Source organism: Coregonus clupeaformis, chromosome 39, assembly GCF_020615455.1.
Source record: "Coregonus clupeaformis isolate EN_2021a chromosome 39, ASM2061545v1, whole genome shotgun sequence".
Taxonomy (NCBI): Eukaryota; Metazoa; Chordata; class Actinopteri; order Salmoniformes; family Salmonidae; genus Coregonus; species Coregonus clupeaformis.
The window spans coordinates 6404840-6410839 of NC_059230.1; the positions used below are offsets into that span (position 1 = coordinate 6404840).

Genomic DNA, 6000 nt, shown 5'->3' on the forward strand with positions numbered 1-6000 from the left:
CTGCCAGCCCCGTTGCTCTAAAAAAGATAACAAAATATTTGAGATGATATCTAATGACGTTCTACTCAATATAGTCTTTAAACCAATTTCCTGTATCCCCTTCTCCCTCATCCTCTCTCTTCCCCTCTGATACTGCCCAACCTGTAGCAATACATGCTCCACGGTCTCTGTTTCCTGACAATAATCACACTTTCCTGTTGGATGCTTTCCTATCACATTTAATGTCTTATTCAACTGGCTGTCTCCCACCCTTAATCTTGTAAAAATAGCCTCCTCTCTTCTGTCCCTTCCCTGACTTTCCTCTGTACTTGAAGTAAATGCCTTCCCTTTTACATTTTTAGTCATTTAGCAGACGCTCTTATCCAGAGCGACTTACAGTTAGTGCATACATTATTTTATCGAACCCACAACCCTGGTGTTGAAAACGCCATGCTCTACCAACTGAGCTACATCCCTGCCGGCCATTCCCTCCCCTACCCTGGATGACGCTGGGCCAATTGTGCGCCGCCCCATGGGTCTCCCGGTCGCGGCCGGCTACGACAGAGCCTGGATTCGAACCAGGATCTCTAGTGGCACAGCTAACACTGCGATGCAGTGCCTTAGACCACTGCGCCACTCGGGAGTTCCCTTATTATATCTATTCCACTGCTCCTGCCATCTCTGCACCATCACTGTATATATCTGTCTTTTTGCCTCTGCCTTGCTCATTGAAACTTCAACATCCCCACTACTAAGTGCTTGTTTAGCCTGTTCATCTACTGCCTCGTTCCCCTCCACTACCACATGGGCTGGGACCCAAGTAAATCTTATCTGAATACCCATCTGTTTAATCCTGCCATGGGTTTGTAGCACCTCATAAAGCAGGTCATGGTTCGGGCTAGGCCCCTTAGTTCCAGTGAAGGGAAATCTTAACGCTACGATTATGTGCTTCCAACTTTGTGGCAACAGTTTGGGGAAGGCCCTTTTCTGTTTCAGCATGACAATGCCCCCGTGCACAAAGCGAGGTCCATACAGAAATGGTTTGTCGAGGTCGCTGTGGAAGAACTTGACTGGCCTGCACAGAGCGCTGACCTAACCCCATCGAACACCTTTGGGATGAATTCGAACACAGACTGCTAGCCAGGCCTAATCGCCCAACATCAGTGCCCGACATCACTAATGGCTCTTGTGGCTGAATGGAAGCAAGTCCCCGCAGCAATGTTCCAACATCTAGTGGAAAGCCTTCCCAGAAGAGTGGGGGCTGTTATAGCAGCGAAGGGGGGGACCAACTCCATATTAATGCCCATGATTTTGGAATGAGATGTTGTCCACATACTTTTGGTCATGTAGTGTACCATGATGGGAGATAAATAGGGTTAGGGTTAGAGAACAGGAGACAGTGTATGTTGTTAAAATAATTATTTATTTAACTGCAAAGTCTTATTTCCATATCAGAAGTGTGTGTGTTCACCCCGGGCCTCCATCGCAGCCTTGGTATCCAGCTGTTCTTTTCTTCTCTCTCTCCTTCTCTCTCTCTCCCTTTCCTCGCCCTCCATCCCGGTCCACCCTTTCCTTTCTCTCCCCCCTTCCTTCTCTTTCATTCAGAGTGTCTTGCTGAGTTTGCGGTGCATTCTATCACTGGCCTCCATCTGAGCCTTGGTATCCAGCAGTTCTTCTAGCTGTCTTCTCATCCGGGCCATATCCAGCTGGGTGGCTTGACACTGTTAAATCAATCAATCAATCAATAAACAAACCAACCAATCATCTATCAGTCAGTCGATCAGTTTGTAAATCTGTCTACCTATCTAAATATCTATCCTTCCATCCATCCACAAATCAATCAACACCTCACCTGTTCTCTCAAGCACGCCGACTCCTCCCTCAGTGCCGCGGCGGCCATAGCTAGCTGCTCACTACGCTCCCGACACTGGGACTGCATCTTAACTGCGTCGGTTAAAAGGGACTCGACACTCACTGCTACGGATTCACACTGGTCCTTAGACATGATCTGAAGAGAGAAAGATTGAGGGATGAGAGAGGGAAGGATGGAGGGGAGGCATTTAGAGACTGGTCCTTTGACATGATCTGAAGAGAGAAAGATGGATGAGAGAGGGAAGGATGGAGGGGAGGCATTTAGAGACTGGTCCTTTGACATGGTGATGACGATGGTGATGGTTGGTCTATATAGGTGGAGAGAGGGAAGGAGGTGAGGCATTTAGACACACACACACACTGGACACACACACACCACACAGATTCACAAAACACTTCTTATGCAAACACTTAAGAAGCTTCTTAAGATAGTTCCTAAGTGCAATTCCTCAAAAACATCTTAAGATTTCATAATTTTCCTACAAACTCTCAAATATCTTCTTACAAACTTCTTAACTATCTATGCACTTAAGATGATTGCTGCTAGGCAACCGATCTAGCTAGCTCTGTAGCTAGCAATGGCAATCACGTTAGCATATTTCTTACCGAGATTACTGTTCTAAAATATGTTATTGGGTTTAAAATAATCAATACTGAAACTTTCAGATTAAGTTTGTGAGTGAATTAAACATGATCAATTGCTTTCATTAGCTTATTTTCTCAATGCCCTGAGTTCAACATAAGGATCTACAGTGGGGGGAAAACGTATTTAGTCAGCCACCAATTGTGCAAGTTCTCCCACTTAAAAAGATGAGAGAGGCCTGTAATTTTCATCATAGGTACATAGACAAAATGAGAGAAAAAAAATCCAGAAAATCACATTGTAGGATTTTTAATTAATTAATTTGCAAATTATGGTGGAAAATAAGTATTTGGTCAATGACAAAAGTTTCTCAATACTTTGTTATATACCCTTTGTTGGCAATGACACAGGTCAAACGTTTTCTGTAAATCTTCACAAGGTTTTCACACACTGTTGCTGGTATTTTGGCCCATTCCTCCATGCAGATCTCCTCTAGAGCAGTGATGTTTTGGGGCTGTCGCTGGGCAACACAGACTTTCAACTCCCTCCAAAGATTTTTCTATGGGGTTGAGATCTGGAGACTGGCTAGGCCACTCCAGGACCTTGAAATGCTTCTTACGAAGCCACTCCTTCGTTGCCCGGGCGGTGTGTTTGGGATCATTGTCATGCTGAAAGACCCAGCCACGTTTCATCTTCAATGCCCTTGCTGATGGAAGGAGGTTTTCACTCAAAATCTCACGATACATGGCCCCATTCATTCTTTCCTTTACACGGATCAGTCGTCCTGGTCCCTTTGCAGAAAAACAGCCCCAAAGCATGATCTTTCCACCCCCATGCTTCACAGTAGGTATGGTGTTCTTTGGATCCAACTCAGCATTCTTTGTCCTCCAAACACGACGAGTTGAGTTTTTACCAAAAAGTTCTATTTTGGTTTCATCTGACCATATGACATTCTCCCAATCCTCTTCTGGATCATCCAAATGCACTCTAGCAAACTTCAGACGGGCCTGGACATGTACTGGCTTAAGCAGGGGGACACGTCTTGCACTGCAGGATTTGAGTCCCTGGCGGCGTAGTGTGTTACTGATGGTAGGCTTTGTTACTTTGGTCCCAGCTCTCTGCAGGTCATTCACTAGGTCCCCCCCGTGTGGTTCTGGGATTTTTGCTCACCGTTCTTGTGATCATTTTGACCCCATGGGGTGAGATCTTGCGTGGAGCCCCAGATCGAGGGAGATTATCAGTGGTCTTGTATGTCTTCCATTTCCTAATAATTGCTCCCACAGTTGATTTCTTCAACCCAAGCTGCTTACCTATTGCAGATTCAGTCTTCCCAGCCTGGTGCAGGTCTACAATTTTGTTTCTGGTGTCCTTTGACAGCTCTTTGGTCTTGGCCATAGTGGAGTTTGGAGTGTGACTGTTTGAGGTTGTGGACAGGTGTCTTTTATACTGATAACAAGTTCAAACAGGTGCCATTAATACAGGTAACGAGTGGAGGACAGAGGAGCCTCTTAAAGAAGAAGTTACAGGTCTGTGAGAGCCAGAAATCTTGCTTGTTTGTAGGTGACCAAATACTTATTTTCCACCATCATTTGCAAATAAATTCATTAAAAATCCTACAATGTGATTTTCTGGAGAAAAAAAATCTAAATTTGTCTGTCATAGTTGACGTGTACCTATGATGAAAATTACAGGCCTCTCTCATCTTTTTAAGTGGGAGAACTTGCACAATTGGTGGCTGACTAAATACTTTTTTCCCCCACTGTAGCTATTTTGGAATTCAGAACATTTCCAAGAAGAAATCAAACAACTTTATTTTCAAGAATCGAATTTCTTCTTAACTTTTTGCTTAAGGAGAAACATAAGAAATAAAGTAAGAACATTTCCAATAACTTTTTGAAGAATAGCAACTTTGCTTAACTTTCTTCATAAATCTATAGTTAAGGGGAAAAAATGGCAGTTAAGACATTTCTTCTTAAGAAGGTTTTGTGAATCTGGGCCCTGGACCCCACAGGTCCAGAGCTTAGCCCGGCATCTGAAGCTTACTGGCTCTCACCACCATGCCCCTGGCACAACAACTATGGCAGGCCTGATCGGCCCCATAGTGTGTGTGTATATGCCCCACATTTAAAGCTCTTTAAACACAAACAAATATGTGACAGCTGAGGGATGACACCTATCTAGGGCTCACAGCATGGAATCGGCAGTATGTGTGTGTGTGTGTGTGTGTGCTTGCTTGTGAGTATCGTGACGCAGACAGAGACGCAGACAGCCAGGTCACGCCCTATAACCTGCGTGCAAACAAGATCACCGTCTGGACTCTACAAACAGTAAAACTAACCATAGCGGAGTCATGTGTTTATAGAGTTGGGACAACTTTTAGAATGTTGAATATTGTTCTAATTCTAGACATTCAGTTACATAGCATTATTTGTTAACGGGGCACTAATAACATGGCTGCCATAGAATGGTGTAGTGTCATGTAAATAAATCATAATGCAGAAACCGCATTGGACCAACTCTGGTCTATAGATATCAGTAGCTAGGTGACCATAGATGATATAGGCAGGGGAGCGCATCAGTCAAACACAGAATATTAAACACTTCAGATAGAACTGACTGAGTGATCCATGAGGCTAGAAGTGGCCTGAAAGAGGCTTACTCCTGGCTTATCTATCCTAGCCCTTCATCCCCTCTCTCTCTCTCTCCCTCCCTCCCTCCCTCCCTCCCTCCCTCAAATGTACAAAAACAACAAAGACATCTCAAATAAAAGTAATTTTAAAAGTCAAGTCAATTGCAGGATTCACACTATGGGCCTTTTGTATTCATTAATTAGTTCCATTGCCATTGCAGTTAACAAGACTTGTCTGCAATATTTGACGACATTAAAGCTTACCGAAGATGACAGGTGCCTTTTCAATATGGAGCACCTTGTTCAGGTAGGTAGATCCTCAGCTCGTTTTATTCTCCTGTTATTCACCGTGTTTTCTGAGGTTCAACTCAACACCGTCTCTCTCTCCTTCAACGATCTGTCTCTCTTCCTTCTCTTCCGTCGCCAGTGTCTTCCTTCTCTCCCTTGAACATGCCTGATGCTCGACCGCACGTTAATCCCACAAGATTAGAGAGAGAGAGAGAGAGAGAGAGAGATTGAGAGAGAGAGAGAGAGAGAGAGAGAGAGAGAGAGAGAGAGATTGAGAGAGAGAGAGAGAGAGAGAGAGAGAGAGAGAGAGAGAGAGGAGAGAGAGAGAGAGAGAGAGAGAGAGAGAGAGAGAGAGAGATTGAGAGAGAGAGAGAGAGAGAGAGAGAGAGAGAGAGAGAGAGAGAGAGAGAGAGAGAGAGAGAGAGAGAGAGAGAGAGAGAGAGAGAGAGAGAGAGAGAGAGAGAGAGAGAGAGAGAGAGAGAGAGAGAGAGAGAGAGAGCAGTAAGCTCCTCTTCTAACCATTTAAATCTCTAGGAGACGATATAAGTAAATGAACAGGTCCAATCAAGATCCAGGTTATTAGCCTAGGCTTACTGCAAATTAGGCCCTCTGCTGTTGCTTCATTTTACAGCTAGAGGGCTCCAGTCAC

The 6000-nt window shown here is 44.5% G+C and overlaps 1 long non-coding RNA gene across 1 annotated transcript; it reads right to left on the reverse strand.

Annotated features, from left to right (window-relative positions):
- Positions 1-1383: 1383 nt before the first annotated feature.
- Positions 1384-5545, reverse strand: LOC121554318. The gene is made up of 3 exons (XR_005997658.2): positions 5328-5545; positions 1832-1987; positions 1384-1700 (listed from the first exon to the last, which is right to left on the reverse strand). It is a non-coding gene; the product is annotated as an uncharacterized LOC121554318 (long non-coding RNA).
- Positions 5546-6000: the final 455 nt, after the last annotated feature.